Source organism: Lathyrus oleraceus, chromosome 1, assembly GCF_024323335.1.
Source record: "Lathyrus oleraceus cultivar Zhongwan6 chromosome 1, CAAS_Psat_ZW6_1.0, whole genome shotgun sequence".
NCBI lineage: Eukaryota > Viridiplantae > Streptophyta > Magnoliopsida > Fabales > Fabaceae > Lathyrus > Lathyrus oleraceus.
The window spans coordinates 266484693-266509395 of record NC_066579.1 but is presented as its reverse complement, the minus strand read 5'-3'; the positions used below and the strand labels follow the sequence as shown (position 1 = coordinate 266509395).

General features: G+C 36.1%; 1 non-coding gene across 1 annotated transcript; it reads right to left on the bottom strand.

The window, feature by feature from the left end:
• Nucleotides 1–24240: 24240 nt before the first annotated feature.
• LOC127116320 (small nucleolar RNA R71) lies at nucleotides 24241–24347 on the bottom strand. The gene has a single exon (XR_007801272.1). It is a non-coding gene; the product is annotated as a small nucleolar RNA R71 (small nucleolar RNA).
• Between the last annotated feature and the right edge of the window lie 356 nt (nucleotides 24348–24703).

Below are 24703 nucleotides of genomic sequence, written 5' to 3'. Positions count from 1 at the left end.
TAGGATAGGCTGGCTCCCTGTGCCAGTTAGCTAGAAACCTTAACTTAGGGATGATTTTGCATGATAACATCTAGGCTCGAGTCGTAGTCTCCCTAGTGTTGTGTCTCCCTCTGCTATCTGGTTAGGCTAGATCCTTTATCCCTCCGTAGGGGAACTACATCGCCCTGATCTTCATACCAGATGAAGTATGTAGGCAGGAGATTGAGCTGATCTCTCCGGGCGCCCTGTTTTCTTTTTGTGTGTGTTGTTTGACAGTTATAGGCTCGAGTCCCCGACTCCCTATTAACTTGTTGTGTTGTTGTGTGCTTGGAAGCTGATGTAAGCCCATCGAGTGGCATTTGGGTTCCAGTGTGCGTGTGTTTGGTTCGGATGCTAATGTAAGCCCAGTGAGTGGCATTCAGGCTCCATGTTTGCCTTCTTGAGTGCGTTTTGGTTCGGATGCTGATGTAAGTCCAGTGATTGGCATTCAGGCTCCACGTTTGCCTCTTTGTGTGTGTTTTGGTTCGGATGCTGATGTAAGCCCATCTATTGGCATTCAGGCTCCACGTTTGCCTCTTTGTGTGTGTTTTGGTTCGGATGCTGATATAAGTCCAGTGATTGGCATTCAGGCTCCACGTTTGCCTTTGCCTGTGTTTTGTTTGTGTGCGTGTCAGCCGAGCTACGAATGCTCTGATTCTTCTCTCGTCCAAGAAGATACGTATGCATAGGATGCGACATCCTAGCGAGCATGTGTCGTTTCCCCAGTCCGAACTACTTCGACTCTGATGTCTATGCCTGATAGACTAAGTAGGCCCAGGATACGATATCCTGTCGAGTCAGTTTCAGTCAGTTTCTTGTGTCTCTTTCAGCCAGTGTGTGTGTGTGTGTTTGAGCAGTGTTTAGCAACCATTTCCCTTCCTTTTGTGCGTGGATCCCGTAGAGTACTACGGATGCGTAGGGGTGCTAATACCTTCCCTTCGCATAACCGACTCCCGAACCCATTCTCTTTGGTCGCTAGACCATGTCTTTTCCAGGTTTACTCTGAGCGTTTCCTTTCCCTCTTTTGGGATAAATAACGCACGGTGGCGGCTCTGTTGTTCTTGCTTTCCCGCCGGTTTTTCGCGTGATGCGACACGGGGTATTCGTTACCTTTAGATTTATTGACTAAATCAAAAGTAAATCATACAATTCGAGTCGCCACCGCACTTCTATTTATCCAAAGGAAATGTTAGAAAGCGAACAAAAACCGAGAAGTTTTATCAAATCAAAAACTAATAAAAATGTCAGATATCTCGGTAAGGGGGTTGGTTATGCAATGGGAAGGTTTTAAGCACCCAAAACATCCTTAGTACTCTAAGGGAGCCCTTTTTGCAAAGTGTATTGTAGGTTGGTATTTGGTGAAAAGATTTCTGCAAACAAGATTGGGGAGATGAGAAAAGAATATGCAAATTATTTATAATTTTGTTGTTTGAATGGATGAACCCATTGCCTACGTACCATCGCAAAGGTAGGATCAAAATCTCGTAGTTCGGGGTAAAAATCTCAAAATATGGGTGAATTGATTTGTCAAAAGCCTTAAGGTCTTTTGTTATAAATGGGAGAAAACTCAACCTAAACCAACAATCCACCATGTGAGGAGAGCTTCAACATACTAGTGAGGGATCCACCCTATAATAAGTATGGAAGACTTATGGTCCAATCACTAAGGATAAGATGAGGTTTACATGAACCACTATGATAACTCAAACCTATGGCTAATGTTTATGAAAAGTTTTTAACAAAGGTGGTCATTGGAACCACAAAAATCATTTGAAGTGAGTTGTATTTACCAATTAGAAGTATTCACAAAATTAAGTCAAAGTTGACTTAAGATTCAATTCAAAATAAGTACTAAATGAAAAGAGTTTGAAAAAATCAAAGGCATATGGCCTAGGTTTCTAGTTTTGAAAACAATGTCAATGTTTGCACAAAATGAGTTTGGCTTGGGTTAGAGTGGAGAAAAGAAGAGAAGGGTTAGTCCTAAACATGCAAATATGAGATAAGAGATAAAAAAAACCTTGGAGTTCCTTTCTTGAGATCATAAAGATGATTCAAGATGCTCCTTTCCTTTGGACTTAGCAATTAACTCAAGCAATCAAACAAATATTCAATCAAGCTTCTAGGATCTCCATTTGGCTTGTCTCTCTTAACTTGGATGCTTATGACAATGGTCCTTCTAACTATCTCAAGTTTGGAATCTCTATCACACAAGAACAAACAATCAAAAAGTTCACAATGCAATAAGAGGAATGGACAAAGAGAGTTTAGATTAGGGGTCTTTTCAAGCCAACTTCAGGATTAAGCATTCTAAAGGCATGAGGCCTAGTTACTCTTCGACAAATTTAGCATTCTAAAGGCATGAGGCCTAGTTGCTCTTGAACTCCATTAAGCATAGGTGAGGTCCTAATTCTAATTCCTTTCTCCTTTTTGCATTGGGTTCACACAAACAAAGGCAAAACAAGCACAAGGCAATAATATATTTACACAATAATGTGCTCAAGTGAGCAAAAGGAAAATAACACAAACATAAACATGAGCTCAAATGAGCTAAAGGAAATGACAATATGAATGAATGAGTAAGAAATTAAATTGCATTAAAATAAATTGCAAGAATTAAATGTTTGAATTAAAGTTAGTGTTAGTAGTTAATGTTAGTGTGCCATAAGGCAATTTAGCGCTATGTTAAGCAATCGTAAGTGGACTAATGTAGTAGTCACACCTATCTGAGGCCGGTCAATAAAATTATAGGCAAATAAATATAAGTTAGAGATCATGACTAGTAAGCCAAGCTCCTACAACTTGTCATGCCAAAAGAAAAGAAGAATGACCTTGTATGGATTTTTAGGTTTTTTGCTTGACCAAGAAGCAACCTATCTTGGACACAAAGCAATTCACTTGATCTTTGATCAAGTTGAATTTGATTTGGATCAAAGAAGGTTAAGCCTCTCATATGTCAAGGCTAACCACAAATTATTAACTCATTGGTCAAAAGAAAAAGAAGAAGAAAAGAGGTGAAGATGAAATGTACAAAATGAAAATTCAAATGACATAACCAAAACACAATGATCAAATGTGAATGGAATCAACATCAATCAATGGTAAATAGAAGTGAAATGAAGATTAGAAGTCAAGAAAGGTCAAACATATTTTTGGTATTTTTTTGAATTAAAATAATACATAAAATAAAATGAACAAAGTAAGGTCAAACTTCAAATCCAATTCAAATCAACTTGGATAAGTCCAATTGGATCATCATAAGTCTAACATGGTCAAACAAGGTTTGACAAATTTTCTCAATATTTTTTGAAAACAGAAACTATTTTAAAATCCATTAAAAGCATTAAAATATAACACAAATGAATTAAAATCTCAAATAAATCTCAAATCAATTAAGAAATTAATGAGAATATTTTCATAAACTTATCATGATCCAAATGTGTTAAGAAAATATTTTTGGAATTTTTGGATATCAAAAATTATTTAAAATGAATTAAAAACTATCAAAAACAAAATAATTCACAAAAAATATTAAATGGAATCACAAAAATAATTAAAAATCAGATTATGAGACTAGATTTTAAAAGAAAAATTTTGCAATTGGTCCCATATTTTTGTGATTCCAAATAAAAGAATTATGATTTTTTGAAAATAAAAGGAATTCAAGAAAATAAAACAGAAATTATAAAAATAGAAAAAATCAGGAGCGCATGATCAACACTCATTAATTGACATGGATCATCCTGTGGCTCTGAGGCGTGCGCGCATGGTGATCATTAGTCCAACGCGTAACAAAACAAATTTAAAAAAGTCAAACAAGGCAAAGGCTGAGATTAGAAGGCTCATGTGAGATCCAAAGGCCAGAGCTCTTCCACGTGGGAACGGTGGTGGAAACCACCGTCTTCTCCGGTGAGCAAACAGAAACCAGCCACCAGTTGTAGGTTTTGCAACCTCAACCAAACTACATGTGCCTTATACCAAATTAAAGCTGGGGTGATGTACATCACCCCTATAACCTTGGATTTCTCTCAAGATCCCTACGGAAGGAGAAATCTGAGATGGAAAATCCAGGTGTTCAAAGTCTTTCTACACGTGCCTTAATGATGTGACAAAGCATCCTTTTAAAATTATGTTATTTGCATATATTTTATATTTTTATATGTTTTTCTGTAAAATATTTTATGAAACGAAAAATGTTATTTGTTGGTTCATGAGAAGAAGCATTGATATTGGATTTAGAGCAATATACAAGTGAGAGACACCATATGTTTATCCAAAATTTTAAGATGATAGATGTCTAGGTTCTCGTGCTTATAAATACTTAAGTCTCCACATTTATAATCAAATTGAGACTCTAACTCACACTTAATTATTATTCTTAAGTGAAAAAGATATCCTATATTCACTCAAAATCTTAAAATTTCGGTACGTGGCTTCTCTTACTTATAACTCACTTAATTATTATTCTTAACATTATTAACAAATTTAAAACGTCAACATTAATAATAAACCCAAAATTCAATGATCGAGAACCTTTTGAATTTTAAAAATCAAAGGATTATTTTTAAACCTTGAAATGTGAAAATTAAATAATAAATTTTAAATAAGGAAACTATGTATACGAACAAAAAAAAATGCATTTATTCCTAAATTAAATAACATTTATTCCTAAATTAAATAACTTTTAACCAAATAACATTCTTTATATCTTTTAAAAAATGAAGGCTCAGCAGTAAGAGACATTTTGACGCATAACGAAATCTCTCAAGCAAAATATCAACCCTTTAAATTTATTTTTTACCTCCATTTAATTTTAAATGTTGTCTTTGAATTTTGTAATAAAAAATATAATAATAATAACAATCTATTTAATAAGTACAAAATATTAGGCTCATAAAATAATGAAATAAAATAAAAAGTATAAAATTTGTAAATTCTAAGTTCAGGAAGAGAATGAAAAAATTATCTATGAAATTTAAAGACTTTTTAATTCATATTTTGTGATTTTTTGTAAATAATAATTAATAGCATAGTTAAAAAATTAAAATACAATAAATAAAAATATATTAGTAAAAAAAATATAAATATTACATTAATATTTTAAGAGGCACGGGTAACTTGAGGCATTAAAATATTCTAAAAGGTCTGCTTATAATAAAACAGATGTGAAGCCCTTATATTTTTATTTAATGAGTAGTTTCAAATTATTTACTTTTTATGTTCAGCAAAAAAAGAAAATTATATTTTGTATCAAAGTTAAAATCAAATATTTCATACGTCTCAAAATGAGTGATGAACTTAAGGATGACAATGGGTAGGGTTTGGGCAGGGCACTATAGTACTCATCCCCATATCTGATTTGAAAAAATCTCCGTGTCCGAGCCTATACCCTTTTGAGTGCCAAAGTTAGCACACGTACCCGTGCCCTATGGGTATGTAAGTACTTATACTCATACTCATGCCCCGCATTCTTATTAAAAATAAATAGATCAATTATAAAATATCATATAATTTTAAGTTTTTAAAAACATTAAAAAAATTTCAAACAATTTATTGTTGAAATGAACAAACACTTATATTAAATACATAATGGTTTAACATTGATATACACTTTATAATTGATAGACATATATTTTTATATAATAATATAAATTAAAATTTATAAATATAAATATAAATACATAAATATATAGTGTGCGGGTATGTAGCGGGTGGGTACCAGGTGCACATACCCGCAAGCATACCCGCTTATTTTTATGGGTAATTACCCGAGCCCATGCTTGTATCCATTTTTGCGTGTTTTTACCCTAACCAATGTGTGTAAATTTGCGGATGCCCATTGGGGATGAGTCAAATTATCATCCCTAGATGATATTGATCATCTCACATATTTAAAATATATATAAATGAAAGAAAAAAATTATATTTTATTAAAATGTCTATTATATATTAGTGTATTAACATTTGAATTTTTGTTATTCAATTGATGTCAGACACAAAGTTTGGGACAATGTGTATGATAAGATTAATGCAGTAATAAATAGAATGTGAATAAATAAAAGAACACAAGGAATTTTTGACCTAATTTAGTGCAAAGTTTTATGTTTAGAAGGCGTTAACCAAAGATAGAAAATTCACTCTTAATAGTAAAAATACAAATTGATCTTAGTTGAACCCTTCTAGTTCAAAAACTCTTTTCTTAGTACTACTCGTAAATTCCTATTAAGGGCTCCCCTGAATATGAGACTCCTCTCACTTTCTCTCAAATGCTCTCTCAAGTGTTTGGACAGTTACAATATTATATGAATGATGAAACCACTTACAACTCAAACAAACTTTATTCGTCTATATAGGAATATGACAAGCGAAGAGACTTTAAACAATACAAAACTAAAACAAAACAAAAGACTCAATACAACTAAAATCCATCTTGCTTGTTTTCTCAAGGTCTAAATTTATACACTGAGAGATCCTCCTTAAATGATAGCATATGTTGTTGAAGCCTATATTACATAGGCAAATAGGAAAGTGGCCTTTAGCATCCACTGAATATTCATTGACTTATTATCCTTTGAAAGAACTAAAAGGACAACACAAACTTTATTGTCGACCACTCAGTGATCGAAGCAATAGAAGGTTATGTAGGTGCCAGAACTTGGAAATTATACTTCGACGGTTCCAAGCATGGAGATGGAACTGGAGTTAGAGTATTCATAACTTCACCAGAGGACATACCAACTAAGTTCAAATTTAGAATCGAAGTTTTTTGATCGAACAATGACGCTGAATATGAAGGCCTAATAACAAGACATCATATTTTATTAGATTTGGGGGTAAGAGATGTCAAAATAAAATGAGACTCAGAGTTGGTGGTTAGACAACTGAAAAAAAGAGTATAAATGCATCCAAGAAAACTTGATGATGTACTTTGTCAGGGCCAACTACTTGCTAAAACATTTCGACCATGTCTCTATTGACCATATACCTCGACTAGAAGCAAATGACTTATCCCAAATTGATTCAGGTTACAAAATCTCTAAGGAGGGATTAGAGGAGTTGGTCAAGGTATGAGATAATATGATCTCAGCCGAAAGCTCTTAAGAGGCTTCGTCAATGTTAAAACACGGAGGCAGATGAACCCGAGGTTATAATAAACTTAGAAAAATCTGAGGTTTTTGATGATTTTGAGACTTATGGAGTTTTGGACATTGACTTAATATCATATAATGAATGGCGAAAAATCATTGTCGAATACATGGGAAGTCCAACAAGAGTGACCAATCGAAAAGTCAAATACAGAGCCCTAAGTTATGTAACTATGGGAAACGAACTGTTTAAGAAAACTCCTAAGGAATTCTTCTTCTTAAGTGCCTTGGCGAGAGTGAAGAATATTTAGAAATCTCCTAAGTACATATAGGATCATGTGGCTCTCATCAGTAGGCCATAAAATGAAATGATTGTTATTTCGACTAGGGGTTTATTGGCCAACTATGTCGAAAGATTGTACAAATTTCGCTAAAGACTGTCAGGAATGCCAAAAGCCTTCAGGTGTCCAACATTTATCGGAAAGTGAGTTATGCTCAATAGTCAAGTCATGGGCTTTTAGAGGATGGGCTTTAGACATAATTGGCGAAATCAAGCCCTCTTCGTCAAAAGGGTGTAGGTACATCCTGATGGGGATAGATTATTTCACTAAGTGGATAGAAGCTACCCCTTTGTCTAATGTCGACCAGGAAGAAGTGATTAGTTTCATCGAAATCATATTATATATAGATTTGGAATACCTGAGAATATTAACACTAACCAAAGCTTAGTTTTTACAGGGCAAAAAATGATAGAGTTCGCCTTAAAAGTTGGTTTCAAGTTACTAACTTCAACACCTTATTATCCCTAAGCTAACGGTTAGGTTGAAGTGGCTAACAAGATAGTGATTGGTTTGATAAAAAAGCATGTGGTTCAGAAGCCAAGGAATTGGCATAGAACTTTGAATCAAGTGTTATGGGCATGTCGAAACTCTCCAAAAGAATCGACTAACTCCACACCATTTCGACTTGTCTATGGTCATGATGTAGTACTCCCTTTAGAGATTAATTTGCGGTTAGTTAGAATTCAAAGAAAAATAGAGATTCCAACTGAATACTATTAAGGTATGATGCAAGACGAGTTAAGTGACTTGGATGAAGAAAGACTGGTTGCGCTGTGTTGCATCTTAAAAAATACAATCATTCGCGTTGGTCGCGGAAAAAATGATTCGAACAGAGTTACCACTGAACTTTATTTATTCCAAAAAAGGAATAGGAAAATATCGATAAAACCTTAAAAAGTAAAATGGTTGTCGCAACCATATTCAGAGTTCGGGAGTCGATTACGCAAGGGGAAGGTATTAGCACCTCTCACGTCCGTTGTACTCAACGGGAACCTTTTAGTTAAAACTTGTGATTTGAATGTTAGCTTATGTGAATTGTCTTCCTAAAATTATTAAAAGTATAAAATAAAAGGGGTCGCAAAAGTGTTTTTATTAGGGTGCTTGACAAGATTGTGAGTCTTTCTCCTATGTTTTCTCATGTACAATGAGGAATTCAAAGCTTTATAGTTTGTGGCAAGACAAAAGATATTTTTGGTGTTTTTATTATAGTACTTGAAGAGACGTGAATATCATTCTTATGTATCTTCATGTGTGATGCAGGACTCAAAGTTACGTAGTTCTTGGTAGACAAAAGTGTTGGTTAATTATTTTTAGAGGATGAATGTCGCTACCGCTATTAAGAAACTGGTCGACTGTTAAAAGGATGCCTCTTAAAAGAAAAGGCAAACACAGATTCTCTACCATATTTAATTTATTCCTCGTATAAAAGGAAGGAAAGAGAAAATAGTCGATAAAACCCTTAAAGGAATGGATACACAAAGAGTGTATATATGGATATGGATTTGTCTCGTAACCAAATTTGGGTTCGGAAGTCGATTATGCAAGGGGAAGCTATTAACATATTCACATCCATGGAAACCATTTAAGTTGTCAGTGTGTGTGGCTATTTCTCTCTTAAAAATTTATCTTTATTATTATTAAAGTGTGAAAGAATCAGAGCTTCGTAGTTCGGAGTAGAAAATATTTGTGGGTTGGTTGATTTTACCTTGACAAAATTGTTTTTGATGTGATGCCCTAAGGCGCAAAAATGAGTTTGATGGGTTGATGTTGATTTTACCTTGAAAAGGGTTTATGAAAAGAGTGTTTGTGATTAGATTGTACTAAAAGTCTATGGGCGTTGGTGGATATTCTAGACAAGCAAGCCAAGCGTCTTGTGTCCAAAATAATCAGAGTAAGGGTAGGAGAGCTTCATCCTTACTCATTCTCCACCACTTAAGGATCGTGGCGCGCAATACTAATCGTATTTTTTGCATTTTAAGTTTGACTAAAAAATGCCACTTGATGTTGAATAAGGGGTTGATTGCTTTTGATTATGAAATAGTAACATACATGAATATTTACATGGTAACCAAGCAAGAAAATAAAAGGTCTCATTGTAAGGTGGCCCAAGTGAAAGCCTTGTGTGTTCAAAAGTGACCTAAGCTAACAAGTGGATAATGGGATTACAAGCATGTCTCTCTAGGGTAGTGCCATGATGCCATTCTTATAATAGGATCATAAGTTACAAATGAAAATCCAAGTTAGGGAAAAGTGTCAAAGGGTTAGAGCAAGGTCTCCAAGTAAGGGTCTTAAATGAAAACCTCTAAGTCCAAAGTTGATTACAGATGAATGCATTTTTTGGTCTTATAATTTTATCATGTTTTTGTTGTTTTTGATTATGATAATAATAAGTAAAATGACAATGATAAATATGAATGAGGATATATACAATGATGGTAATTATGATGGGTATTTGAAAGTAAATTACAATGCAATAAAATTGATAAGAAACCAAATCACAATATGATAAAAAAACAATAACAATGGTTAGTGATGAATAGTTAGTGGTTAGTAAGCAAATGGGCAAGGCAACCATCTAGGGATTATCTACCCATAAGTAAAAGGACTCAAAATATGGCTCATCAAGGGATAAGTTATCATTGATGTAAAGTATTGAAGATGATCCAATGATCATCTAACAATAGGTTTGAATCAAAGAAAGTTATACAACTCCAAGTACATCTATCAATGATTTGACAAATGGAAGATTATATCACCCAAATAATCACAAGTTAAAAGGTTAATTTATGTACAAGTTAAGTATTTAAACATAAGTATTGGAGGGTTAGTGGTCAATAGAAACAACACAATCAAAAGGGATCAATATGATATGATCACTAGTGAATTTTCATCTATGCATCAAATGATTTAGATATGGTTAAATAGGGGCAATATATCAATACCCAAAAGTATCATGAATGATCCATTGATAATTAATTGATAGATTTGAAGTATTGAAGATTTTATCCACCCTAAAAACCAAACCCATGATCAATAGCTTTCATTAACCATCATCAACAACCAAGGGCAAAAATGTCAAGTTAAGGGTCAAAATAAAAATAAATAAAGGGTGAATAAAATATATGTGGAAAATATGTCAAGCATATTAACAAAAATGATTGGTTAAAATAGAATTAAATGATGAAAATAAAATGAAACCAAAATATAAAAAATAATGAAATAAACAAAAGGAAGGAAAAAAGGAAAGAAATAAAAAACATGGGGGCGCTAGGGGTTGAACCCTTGACCTTGGGGACATGGGTCAACCCTCTTTCCACTAGGCCAAAATCCCTTTGGTGATAGTAAAAATGCTTCATAGAAATAAATAAAATAAGTCAATCAGTAAAAACACGCGCGCAAAGCCCAATCATTGGATCAATTCATTTAATGAAATTAAGTGAAGTGGATGATCAGATCAAGGAAATGCATGGAAGATGTGTTGACCAGGAGACACACACACACACACACACACATATACACGCGTGGAACACAACAACCAATAACATGGTGACAACAAATATTTTTGAATTTAAACATGAAACAATAATGAAGCAACAAGCACCATGGTTGTCTTCAACCTTGGAATTTTGGATTTTTAGACTCTACAACTCGTTTTATTTTGAGGAATCAAACATGGATTCAACTCGAAAGGGCGGCTTAGGCAAAAATGAGCATCTCGGTGGATTGAAAACCCAAAAGGGCGATCCAGGCAAAAATTAGAGACATAAAATAGAAAATTTATCTCGATAGATTGAGCACCCCACCTTGGGGAAATCTATGCAAAAAATAGTTATGGCAAGTAACTGCATTCGATTGATCTCCAGTTCTGGAACAGTTTTGAGCAAGTCAGTCAACTCTGATTCATCCTCAACTGAAGCCAAGAGTACTGTGGATATTGAAGTTGGTAGAAGGAATAATGATCATTGTATTCAATGTAGCCCCTTTTCCATGAAAATTAGCATTTTTCAACTTTTGTAAAGATCTATGGAGTCTTGTCATTTACAGACTACCATTCTATCAAATAAAGTTGAGCTTTTTATCTAATTGTTTCTACTCTTATTTATTTTTCAGCTAAATAGAATTGAAATTTTATGATGATAATTTTGAAATTTTGAAATAATAAAAATCTTTTTTTCTTAAAATAATAAAAGCAATTACTTTTAAAAGGCAATCGATTTCAATAAGGGATATCAACAGCAGCCTGAGAACAGGTGAGTCCCAAAATGCGGAGCACTGTCGGTCTTCCCCAAGCAGTTGGTTTGGTAACTTTTTCCTCCCCAACGACAAATCAGTCTCCCCAGCTGAGTGGGTTGATCGCCTCCATATCTGAGTTGTAGGTGCATATTCACAACGGTTTGCATAGATCCAGCATAGAGTTTTTATTTTTCTCAAGTCCCCAGCGGAGTTCACCCTTGATCCCCGCCAGCACTGATTCTTGAGCAGTATTTTTAGTCCTCTGCAAGGTTGTCTCCCATTTGGTATGGTGTTGACCTAAAATTCCCCACAGAGTTGATAATTCAGGTCTTTAGTGGATCTTTTATCCTTCCTCAGCAGTGTTTGAGATGTTCAGTGGTGGATGATTTATATTCATCCCCGGTTTTTCTCCAGTCGATGCCTCCATCCTGTCGAGATTAGCTGAGTGTTGCAGCGATGATTCGGATCAGTGATATTTGTATCCTTTGTGATTGTTTTGTCAGCATAATCATCAATCATACATATACATATACATATACATTCATACATCATATATTTCATTATGCATTGTTATTGCATTTGATTCCTTATTTCTCTGATCCTCTTTTATGGTGATATTATTCTCCATACAGATTTGGTGCATTTGTCCTCCCTCAATTATAGAGTGTCATCCCCTTAAGCAGAAAGAATTTAACCTTTCTCACTCCCCACTGAGTTATTTCCTCGTGGACAATTATTATTTTAGCTTCCTCCCCAGTTGATTATCTGGATGGAACTACTCCCCTTTGAGTTATGTCCCCATCGGGTCGAGTATTTGTTTGACCGTTTCTTTCTAGTTCTTACATGGATGGATACTTTTGTTCCCCCGAAAGTCTATTACCCAATAACTGGTAATATTCTTTTTTTTGTTTGCGAGTTCTTTACTTTTACCCAATACCCGGTAATAGTAATCTACTTCCTCTTGCTTTTCCCCTGCGGATTCGTTTACGTCTCCCTAGGTAGTATATCCTTGATACGTTCATCCTAACTGATGACGGATATTCTTCCTTTGAGTCTATCCTTTATATGTTCATCTTAACTGGTGACGGCTATTCTCTTTGTAGTTTTCTACCCAGTAAAAAGGTAGTTGTAATCCCTATTTTCATTCTCCAAAGAGTTAATCCTTGATATGTTCATCCTAACCGATGACGGATTTTCTCCTCTTTGCGGTCTTCTACCCAGTAATCGGTAGTTGTAAATCCTGCTTTCCCTTGTTGAGTCTATCCTTGATATGTTCATCCTAATCGGTGACAGATATTCTCTTTTCGGTATTCTATCCAATAACTAATAGATATAATTCCTACTTTTCTCCGGCAGCCTATCCTTGATATGTTCATCTTAATCGATGACGGATATGCTTCCCTTGAGTCTATCCTTGATATGTTCACTTTAACCAGTGACGAATATTCTCTTTCTTTGGTCTTCTGCCCAGTAATCGGTAGTTGTAAATTTTATTTGATATTTTCCCCAGTAGTTTGTTCTTATTCGATATCTGGTAACGAATAGACCTCTTTTTCCTCAATGAGTCATCCTTGATATATTTACCCTAACCGGTAACGGATGCCTCTCTGTCAGATTATGTTATCGTCCTACCCAGTAATTGGTGATGGATAATATACTTTGGGTACTCCTGTGTTGAAGTTCATTCTTCCCCAGTTGAGTTTGACCGCGTATTTCCTCAGTGAAGTCGCCATTCCCCTGTTCGGTTCGAGTATTTCAATTTTGTTCTGATTTACCCGCTTCCCCTGCATATTTTCTTCTTTATCCCTAACAGAGTCCTTCCATTGATTTATTTTCATGGAAATCTCCCTCGTGTCCCCAGTAGTTTTTAAGTCGTAGACTAGCCTACGCACAACTTCTTATCCCCATAGTCTCTGTCTCCCCAGTGAGTTTTCCTTATGGAATACATTATGCTCCTGTGGACTTTCAGTCTCTCCGGAATTTTTTTCCTTTTGTGGCAATATTTTCCCCACAAAGATTCCTTTTAACATTCATATCATACGCATCATCAGGTCTCTTAGGGACCAAAATTTGTTTCTATATGTTGTTATTTAAGTCCATTCTACTGAGTCAATACGAAGATTTTAGCCTTCATCTCCTTAGTTAGAATATCCTTAAATAGGGGCAGTTGTAAGACCCTAATTTTGACCCTAAGATCCCTCATGTTATTTCATCATGTGCATTAGCTTTGGGATCACACCTTGGTAGCCTCCTTACCCCTCATTCATTGGGTTTGCATTGGGAGAGATCACCAAGCATTTTTTATTGTATAATACTTTGTTTTTCATTATTTACTAACCAAAATACCAAAAATATGTCAATATATAGTTTGTTACTTTTGTCGGTAGTGTATGTGCTCACCTATGCTCTATCAAGCTCATATCTAGGGTTTGAGACCCTGAATGCAAGAAGTTCAATCAAGAAGTGATTCACATTGGCTCTAAGCATCATATATGTATCCCCATGATCTTCATATGTCATTTTAATCAAGAAATCATCAAGAGTTGGGAGTTTATTTGCCTTGGAAGCCATAATTCATCTGGGTATCTTGTGTGACTTCCTCAACAAGTTTCTTCAACAATTGATCAAATATTTCAAGGGATACTTCTTATTACATCACCTTACACATATATGATCCTCCATGAGTCCCAAAAGTCAATATAATATCAATCTAGCAAGATTGTTCATGGTGGTTGACCAGAGAAAGTCAACTTGTCAAAACTGGGGTTCCCTATACCCTATCTCCTACAATTTTTGTCATATGAAAATTCTTACAAGATCAAAGTTACTCAAAACGACATTCAAAACAACTTTAATGTTGATGTCTAGAGCTAGTTTTTCTATTAAAGTCATTGTTTATGGTGAAAGATTATAGGTCATTTTGTTTCAACCCTAGTTTGGAGGTCAACTTCCCAAGACAATAACTTGCTCAATTTTTATGAGATGAAAACCATTAAAATTCCATGATCCAATAAAATTCCATGATCCAATTCAATATGTTTACTTCAACTTTTATGTTTGGAGTAAGTTAAATTCAACTTGCAAATGCATGTGCCAAGTGGAAACATTATAGGTCATTTTGGGTCAATACCATTGAACAAGTGATTTTCCTCAACTTCTAAAATGCATAACTACTTCACGCCAAATCCAAATAAGGTCAAACTTGTGACCAAATTGAATAGGTTTGAAATAGATATAACTTTTATGAAGGAACTTTTTTCATTTGAAGTCCATAGAGAAAGTTATTCAAGGGGGAAGAAGTGAACATTTGACTTGGGACTTAGAAAATTTTAAAATATGTTTGATTTCCCAAACTTCCACCTCAAAATTTATCATGATACAAACTTCAAATGAAAAAGTGTTCAACATGAAAGTTGTTCCCCTTGATCTCACATTTCCAAAAAGTCCAAAATCACCTTATTTGGCCAAACAATTAAGTACTTGCGCATGGGTGCAATGTGAGGTACCATTTGGATGATTTTCACTTCCACATTTCAAACACAAATGCATGGCCACATGACATGATTTCAGCATGATTCTCACTCATTTTTAGACCTGAATACATCACTTGATGGGCCAATCACACACCCATGCAAGCATGCAAAGAGAATTACTAAAATTGGCAAGTTTTGGAAGTGTATGGAAATGAATCTCTTTGGCTATAAATACAACCCTCATTGCTCAGAATTAAGGACCTCATGCCCAAGCTTTGAACCTGCAATCCAACCCCTCACCATTAAAGGATAATCTTGAAGGCTTTCATTTGAAAATCAAGCTTCAAATCTCCTTCTGTTTTGAGATTGAAACTCCAAGAGTCCAGGTCGTTTCTTGATCCTAATCACTTCCTACAAGCTTCTGAAACAAGGCCAAGCACAATTGGAATCAAGTCAAGCAAGGTTGGAGCTCCCTCGAAGGTAATTTTCAGAATTTTCATCTCTTCGATTCTCTCTCAATTCTTCACTATTCTTTGTGATTTTTGGTTGGCTGAAGTCCTACCAATGTATGCAACAAGATTGAGTTGTCTTGAGGTCAAATTGAAGCAAGTCAGTTCATGATCCTCAAAATTCCAATCCATGTATCTTTTTATATACTTGGAATTGGAGAAAATTGAGGCCAGATTCTTGCTCCTGAGCATTTTTCCTTCAAATTTGTGTATCCACTTTTCATTTTTCATGAAAATGAGTTTGAACCAGACCGGTGGTGGTCACCGGAGAAGATGATCGGAGCTAGGGCTCTGGTGCTGCGTTGGCAATCTCCAAGCCATCTGGTCTGATTTAAATGTTTTAATCTCAAACGTCCATTGTGATTACCAAGTGTCGCATCCTGCGAAAAATCAACCGGCGAGCCTAAAAATAAAAACACACAGAGCCGCCACTAAACGTTATTTATCCCAAGATAGGGAAAGGAAACGCTCAGAGAAACCTGGAAAGACATGGTCTCGCGACCAGAGAGAAAAGGTTCGGGAGTCGGTTACGCGAGGGGAAGGTATTAGCACCCCTCACGTCCTAGGTACTCCTAGGGATCCACGTCCTAGAATAAAGAAAAGGTTGCTAAACATCACACACACACACGGGGAACGCAGGTGGGGTTAAGAGGAACGAGCTCGATAAGGTATCGCACCTTATGCCTACATATCTTGTCTGGAACAAGAATCAGAGCCATTGTAGTTCGGCTTACGCACGCTCAAACCACACAAAACAATCAAACAAGATGGCAAACATGGAGCCCGACAACCACTGGATGGAATTACGTCGGCATCCGAACCAAAACACACTCAAAAGGGCAAACATGGAGCCCGACAGCCAATCACTGGGCTTACGTCGGCATCCGAACCCAAAACAAGACAAACAGCACACAACAAACAAACAAACAACAACTGGCTAAGGAGTCGGAGACTCGAGCCTAGCATTTGTCAAACAACACACACAAATAAATAAAAAGGCGCCTGGAGAGGTCTCGCACGACCTCCTGCCTACATACCTCGTCTGGAACGAGGATCAGGGCGATGTAGTTCCCCTGAAAGGGACTAAATTGTTAACCAGAAACCGGGGGGAAAACACGACACTAGGGAGCTGAGACTCGAGCCTAATGTTGTCATGCAAAGTCACCCTAAGTTCAGTTTTCTACCTACTTGCATTAGTGCGATCTAATCCTAACCAGGAAAGAAGAAAGCATACAAGCATACATCATATATCAAATGAGAACAGGCATCTCAAACAAGCATATCAATCAGAGATTCACAGAGCACACGCTATAACCAAACAAGAGGCTCAATCAAAGGGGTTTGACCGCCGAAGCGAGTCGTCTGTACGGGCTGGGTTTGCTCTTAACCTTGCCATTACGAGGCTAAGGTGAAGCAGATGAGAGGTGAAGTGAGGATCAGACCTCACAGCTCTTATCCCTAACCAGGGAGAGCTTCTGACAAATGAGCATGGGTCCAGAATAGGGGAACCCTTCTATACTCGGAGACTCTGACTCAATGTGCACTGCACAGGATCTTGGGTTAGGATCTCAATGCTTCAACCATGTAATGGGAGCAAGGAGAAGACTCAACTGAAGAGTGGGGGATAGATTGCTTATCCCTACCTTCCACCAATTGCCTTGATTAAGGACTTTCACCTGCTTGGCACGAAAAATAAACAACCACAATCATTGCCTCTTAAGGAGGACTTCAGACATTTATTTGCCCGGCCCGGTAACAGCCGGGTCTCCAGACTACATGAAGTCGAGAGGACTTACCTCAATGCAAGTTGCTTAAGCAAAGCAAAGCAAAAGTTCACAAGGAACTGAGCAACTAAAAGTACCTGGAAACAGTCAAACACAATTAGTACTCAGACAGACAAAACTAAACAGCAAGTTCAATCAATCAGTCTATACAACTCAATGCACAACAAAGCAAGCTCAAAGCTTAAGCCTAAGCTTCACCACCTACAAAACAATGTTATGTTAGTGTACAAACATCAAACCACATCATTTAAAATTGATTTGGATCATTCTCCATGTGCATTATGCTTTTGATCCTGAAAAATCAAGCAAACATTAGCAACTAGACCACTAGGCTAAGCCTAGGGTCCAAAGGCAAGAAAAATTCCTAAACAGCAAGATATCCACCAACCAATCTCAAATTAAAGTCAAACGAGAGCAAACATCATTGGTCTCATGTTTATATCATTCATCATGCTCATGCTATGCACAAAATAAGGCAAACTAGTTCAAATGAAGCACCAAGCATACAAACAGAACTATTGCATTCAATTCCACATCAAAACAAATCCAAAAATTCTCAAATTAATTACACCTAAACAGGAGGTATTCAAGGTCTACCATGTCAAATTTGAGCTCAATTGGGCAAATGGAACCATGTCAATGAAAATCAACAAAAACAGTCACAATTTCATGCTTCAAACCACAACATCAATGCATACATCCACTTCAAAAATTCATAACTCAATGAAAACAATAAAGAAATGGATGAGACCAAAACAGGGATGTCACATAATGTGTCTATCACATTCATACCAAATTTCATGACCATACAATACCATATGAAGATTTCACAATCATTCTACCAACCTAGGTCACATGAGCTTGCAAATTTAATCACCAGAAATGAAAATTCACAATCAATTAGAAAATGCAGTGTAAAATTCCACAAAAATTCATACAACATCTCAACATGTTAACAATTCACCATGCAAAATTTCATATTATTTCAACAAGTATAGGTCCATCAATTAAATTCAACAAGTTGACATCAAGAGGTGTGACACAAATTGTCACACCTAAGTTCCAAAATTCACATCTCAATGGCCAGGTATCAAAAATGCATGAAATTTACATATAAATGAACATCAACCAGTCAAGAATCATCACAAAAATTGGCAAGAATTTATTCAACATTATGTGCATTTCATGAATCAATTGGCAAAGTGTAGCAAAAATGGACACATGTGAGAAAACCCTAAGTCAAATGGAATTTCTACCAAGCACAACTTTGACCAATAGGTCAAAAAAATCCTACACAAGTCAACAAAGTCAAGGAAAAAATCTCCACAATTTTCTGATTTTTCTACTGTTTTTTATGTATTTTTTAAGGTCATATGAATTTTTTAATAATTAAACAAATTAATTAAAAATTGCACAGTGGCATTTTGGTAATTAATGGCGCGGGGGCGGGAAACGCCGGATTCAGATTTTCAAACGGTTTGGAAGATCAAACAGCCTTCTGCGCAAAGCTTCATCATCTTCTCGCACGCGATTTCCAGAAAACCAAAAAATTCGAAGAACATCAAATCTTAATGAAAATGGACAAGCATGGTATCATTCGAACCGTCTCAATGTGAGGAACACAAATATCATCCTATTTTTGACTAGAAGTTCCTAAATCAACCGAATCGACTCACTTAGGGTTTGTGTTCATAATTTCATTTCCAGATTTCTTGAGCTACGGTTATCCATTCCTAAAACTAAGGACATCATCATCATCACCGTTTCATGCTCTTCTAAACACATATAAACATTAAACATTCCTTGAGATTCGAATTTGACCAACCTGGAAGTGGCAGCAGTGATTCACGTGCTTTTAGAGCTCAATTCTTTAAAACAGCAACAGTAGAGGGATAGAGAAGGTGATTAGAGATGCTAGCTTCAATTGCCTTTGCTCCTAGTGTCCACAATTCGGATTTGCCATTGATGATGAGTTTTGGAACAGTCACGATGCAGCACCCTATGCCTTCCAAGCAACTCAAACAGATGGAGAAGAAGAGGATTGGAGTTGAATGCAACAAGAATTTTGTGTTTTGGTTCAAGATTGAGGAAGAATTGTGAAGTTGAAGGTGTTGAGTTCTTGATGAAAATTTGAGAGAATGAGAGGTTTCTAGATCTGAATCTTGGAGTGTGTGATTTCTGTTAGGTTTAGCATGTGATTAGGCTTATGTATGACAGCTTAATCCAACTCTAATCAAGTTAATTAGCAAAAATGGATTTGTTAATGAAAGTGTAATTTGCAAAGAGAGGGTAAAAATGGAATTTCACTATGCCAGCTCAATGACACCTGTTGACAGCTCATACAAACTCTAAATACCATGTGTGAACCATTGCAACTTGTTTCAACTTCATTGGTTGCTTAAATCTCAAATTCACATGTGTATGGCAATTGTCCAATTTTGGCATTTTCACTTTTCAAACCAAATTCCAAACCAAATGCCTTTGCCAAGAAATGATGCTTCCAACAAGTTTAAAATGCCAATTATGAGGTGTAGCAAAAAGTCCCATTCAAAAATTCCAATTATTTTGAGAGTTGGACTATTTTGCCCCTAGTCCAATTCAGCTGTCCAGTTGAAAAGTGACTTTTTGCCTTGGCCACTTTTGGGAAAATCCAATTATGCACCCTCAAAGTACATGTTAAATGGAGTTTGTGCATATAAAGAACTTGCAATTTGGACAAAGCATGTGGAAATTATGGCCTCCTGATTACAGGTCATTTTTGAATTTCACTGAGCCATAACTTGACAACCATACATGGGATTTTCCAGTTCTTGGACTTTTTGGAAAGGTGAGAACAAGATCTACAACTTTCATGTTGAACAAATTTGCATTTGAAGCTTCCTTGGACACGTGGCTTTGAGGTCCAAAACTTTCCATTTTTGGAAACTTCAGTTACAGGTCACTTGCTATTTTTGGCAGTTTTTGTCCTGACCTGATTTTCTTCATTTTTAAGCTTTGCAATGTCACATAACACTTGTTCCAACATGAATGAAGTGTATCCAACTCATTTCCACCTCCAAATCCATCAGATCATGTACAGTTGACCACAGTTGACTTTTCATCTGACAGATGAATCTGGCAATGCACTGATCCAACTGAGCACCAATCTTCTGATGAAATGGCTCAAGGGTGAAACCCTAGTCTCAATAAGCACAATATAATCAAAGAATGATCCTCATAACCATCACAGACCTCATCTCCTGATCCAGCCCTGATTGGCCCAATACCACTGATTAGGGTTGACCAGTGGTCAAAACCCTAATCTCCAGGAATCTTCTTCAATCTTCTGATGACATCTAACCATGATGATGATGATGTATCATTGCAATCAAGATGAAGACCAATCATCCATTGAGAATCACAAAACCCTAATTCACAGCCCAATCCTCAGATGGCCCATGATCAGTCAATAAACCCTAGGCTTGCACTCTGACTTCTCCATCTTCTGATCAAGACTTGGGAGAATGGCTTGCACAATGTAACCACATGATATGCAATATGCAATGCCTAATGACCTAAAAATGTAATGCAATATGTTAATGCTAGTCCCAAGAGAGGAGGACAAATTTTGAGGTGTTACACCAAGCCTGCAGCATATTGACTAAGAACCATTGTGGAACACACGCGCTTGGCCATCAGATCTTCCACTTCAATTAATGAGGGAGATCTGATGGCCCTTGTTTTTTGTATTTTCTGATTTTTTTCAATTATTTGTGTTATTTTGATTAATTCATATTAATTTCATTTTTAATCCAAAAAATATGGGACTTTCACCAAAAATCTTTAAATATTTTTCTCTTTCCTTTTCTGAATTAAAATTATATTTTGGATTAATTTTGACATTTTTCATGAATTAATTATTTTTGTGCATATTTTAAATTATTCAAAAATACTTCTGACTTTTCAAAAATCATGAAAAAATTTGTCTAAGGTCCTTTGACCTTGTTTGACCTAAGATAAATCTCTTGGCCATTTATTTGGTGTTTTGAAGAGGTTTTAGGTTTTGACCAAACTAAATTTAATTTAAATGCATTTTTAATTTGATTTTTAATTGATTAATTGTATAGAAATTATGTTGAGCCATTTTTATTGACTTGTGATGTTTAACTATGTGTTTTGGCCTTGGTCAAGGTTGATTTGACTTTTGTTAAGTTACAATAATTGGATTTAGGGGATTGATGAAATGTACATTTCATCTCCTTAAATGAATGAATGATTTTAATTTGATAAAATTCCTCCCATGACCAATTTGTGTTTCTCTCATCTCCCCTCCCTATTCATCTTCAATCCCATTATTTCCCATCCTTTTCATTGACCAATGAAGTCTCAATATCCTAAGGCTAATTGGTTCATCAATAACCTTGTGTTAGATTAACCACTACAAGTATGGATGAGATAGGTCCATCCCTTTTGATCTTTTCTTTTAGTGGGTGGTATATTCTATTAGTTTGGTTCATTATACTAATGACACTGAAATTTACCATATTTTCGACTCTGATTTCGCATGCATTTTAGTTGTTTTATTGTTATTTTGTTATGTTATTACTATGTCTCTCTTTTTTTTCAGGTTTTTACTTTAATCGGAGCCCCGAGCGAGAAAAGGAGTGAAAATGAGCTAAAAACCCTAAAATTCAGCATTTTACACTTGTGGCTCCCACTGTGGCTGGCGCCATGGACCCAGCCATGACGTGTCCTAGCTCAACTTCCCTCAACTGCCACGTTCCCCACTACTTCCACTAAGGCGCCACAATTTGGCCTTATGGCGGGCGCCATGGACTTGTGGCGGGCGCCACAAGAAGAAAAGATTTCCCTCCCACTTTCAAATTGAAGGGCATCCTTGTCATTTCCCTTGTTTTTACATGCCTATAAATAGAGACTCGAATTCATTTGTTTAATCATCCAAACTTAGAGCAGAGGCAAACTTAGAGCAAACTTAGTTTCACTTAGGCAGATATTCAGTATTTCAAAGTGGTAATCGCTTCGTATTGGGGTGTTACCACAATTGTGTAATCGAGTTTGTGATCGAGTCTGTAATCGAGTTTGAAGCACTTTAGAAGGAAGTTAATCCTGCCGCCATTTTCATTTCCGCTTCGCATTTTATTCAACCCTCCAATTGGAGCAGGTTTTTATTGCTTTACCTTTATCTATTTTATTTTCTCGCACTCGCACTTTACTTTATTTATTTCCCGCACTCGCTTTACTTTATTTATTTCCCGCACTTGCTTACTTTATTTATTTCTCGCACTCGCACTTTACTTTATTTATTTCTCGCACTCGCTTTATTTTATTTATTTCCCGCACTCGCTTTACTTTATTTATTTCCCACACTCGCTTTACTTTATTTATTTCCCGCACTCGCACTACTTTTATTTACTTTCCGCACTCGCACTACTTTTATTTAGATTAAAATGCACCTTTACTTTACCATGTCTAACTAAATCTATAAAGGTTAGAATGTAAGGATCATAATTGAATCGATAATCCATACAATTGTTCGTAGAAACACTTAAGGGCTATTTTGACTTTCAACCTAAGTTTTCCCGCACTTAATTTCTGTTGGGTAAGATCGAAAGTCGTCCAACGTCTTTTTAAACTTAGTTGTTTTTAACTATTTCAAAAACAGTGAAAGCGCTTTATTTAGTTCATTAGGAGTTTTTAACTTAAGAAGAAAAGTGATTTTAAAACTAATTTCGGACGCGTTTATAAGTTTAGAGCCTGGTTCGTGAGAACCTCTTTTGGTTAAGAAATTCAGGTTAAAATACTTTTCAACTTAGTCAAGATACTATATTTCTTAAAAATAGGTTTACTACTCTAACGCAATGCGCCCCTTTTTATAAGTGACAATAAGAGGGTTTGATTAGGGAGTACAACTCGGTTCTGAATACGCAAAAGCGACAGTTCCTGTTAAATTGGTTCTTTTCAAAGTAGGAAACACTGCCCATAAGTAGTTCTATTAGCAAGTACTTGGATTATTAATTGATTATGTGAATTGCATTCGAACCTTTCTTTATTAATTGAACTTTATTCAACACTTTACTTTTAATTGCACACTCTAAAAACCCCTAGTTTGATTACCTTTGATAAACACCATAACAATAGATAATGATAGATTGACACTTGGTCTCTGTGGATTCGACAATCTTTTATATTACTCGGACGCGTTCGTATACTTACGAAAGGCACGCATCAAGTTTTTGGCGCCGTTGCCGGGACCAATTTCGTCAAATTTCGTACCCTGTTGTTATATCGTTTAGACTTAGGTTATTTCCCACCGGTCAATGCGAAGAACTCGCTGCACCGGAAGTTTAGTATATCCTCTGGAGGAACCTGAACGTTACGCTCGCACACGTTTATTTTTCCATAGCATTAGGAGAGCTATGGCCGAAGATCAAAACCAAAGACCTCTTAAGGACTTCGCCCAACCATCCAACGAAGAACCTAGTTCTAGTATAGTAAACCCAACCATCCCAGCTAATAATTTCGAACTTAAACCCTCCCTGTTGCAACTAGTGCAACAGAGACAATTTGCAGGTCTTGCTACTGAGAACCCAAACCAACATTTAAAAATCTTTCTTCAATTAGAAGACACTTTTAAAACCAATGGAGCTTCTCCTGAGGCAATCCGTTTAAGATTATTCCCTTTTTCCCTCAGAGATAAAGCCCTATCATGGTTAGATTCCCTTCCATCCAATTCCATTATGACTTGGGATAACCTTATAAGAGTATTCCTTGCTAGATACTTTCCCCCGAGTAAGACCTCCGTTCTTCGAAACCACATAACTAGATTTACCCAGAACCAAGGAGAATCGTTGTTCGAAGCTTGGGAGAGATATAAAGAGTTGTTAAGAGCACGCCCACACCATGGTTTAGAAAATTGGTTAATCATTCAGACCTTCTATAATGGACTTCATTATAACACTAAGATGACCATCGACGCTTCCGCAGGCGGTGCTCTGATGAACAAACCTTATCCTGAAGCTAGTGCCCTCATCGAAGACATGGCTCAAAACCATCAATCATGGGGAGTCGAACGAGCGACAGTTGAGAAGAAGGAAGCCCAAGGAGGAGTGCATGAACTAAGCTCTATAGACATGATGCAAGCTAAAATGGACGCATTAGCCCTTAATGTCGAGCATATGTGCATAAACCCGAATATTGCAGCCGCAGTTTCGTTGGATTGTGAGATATGTGGAACCAAAGGACACCAATCTATAGAATGTAGTC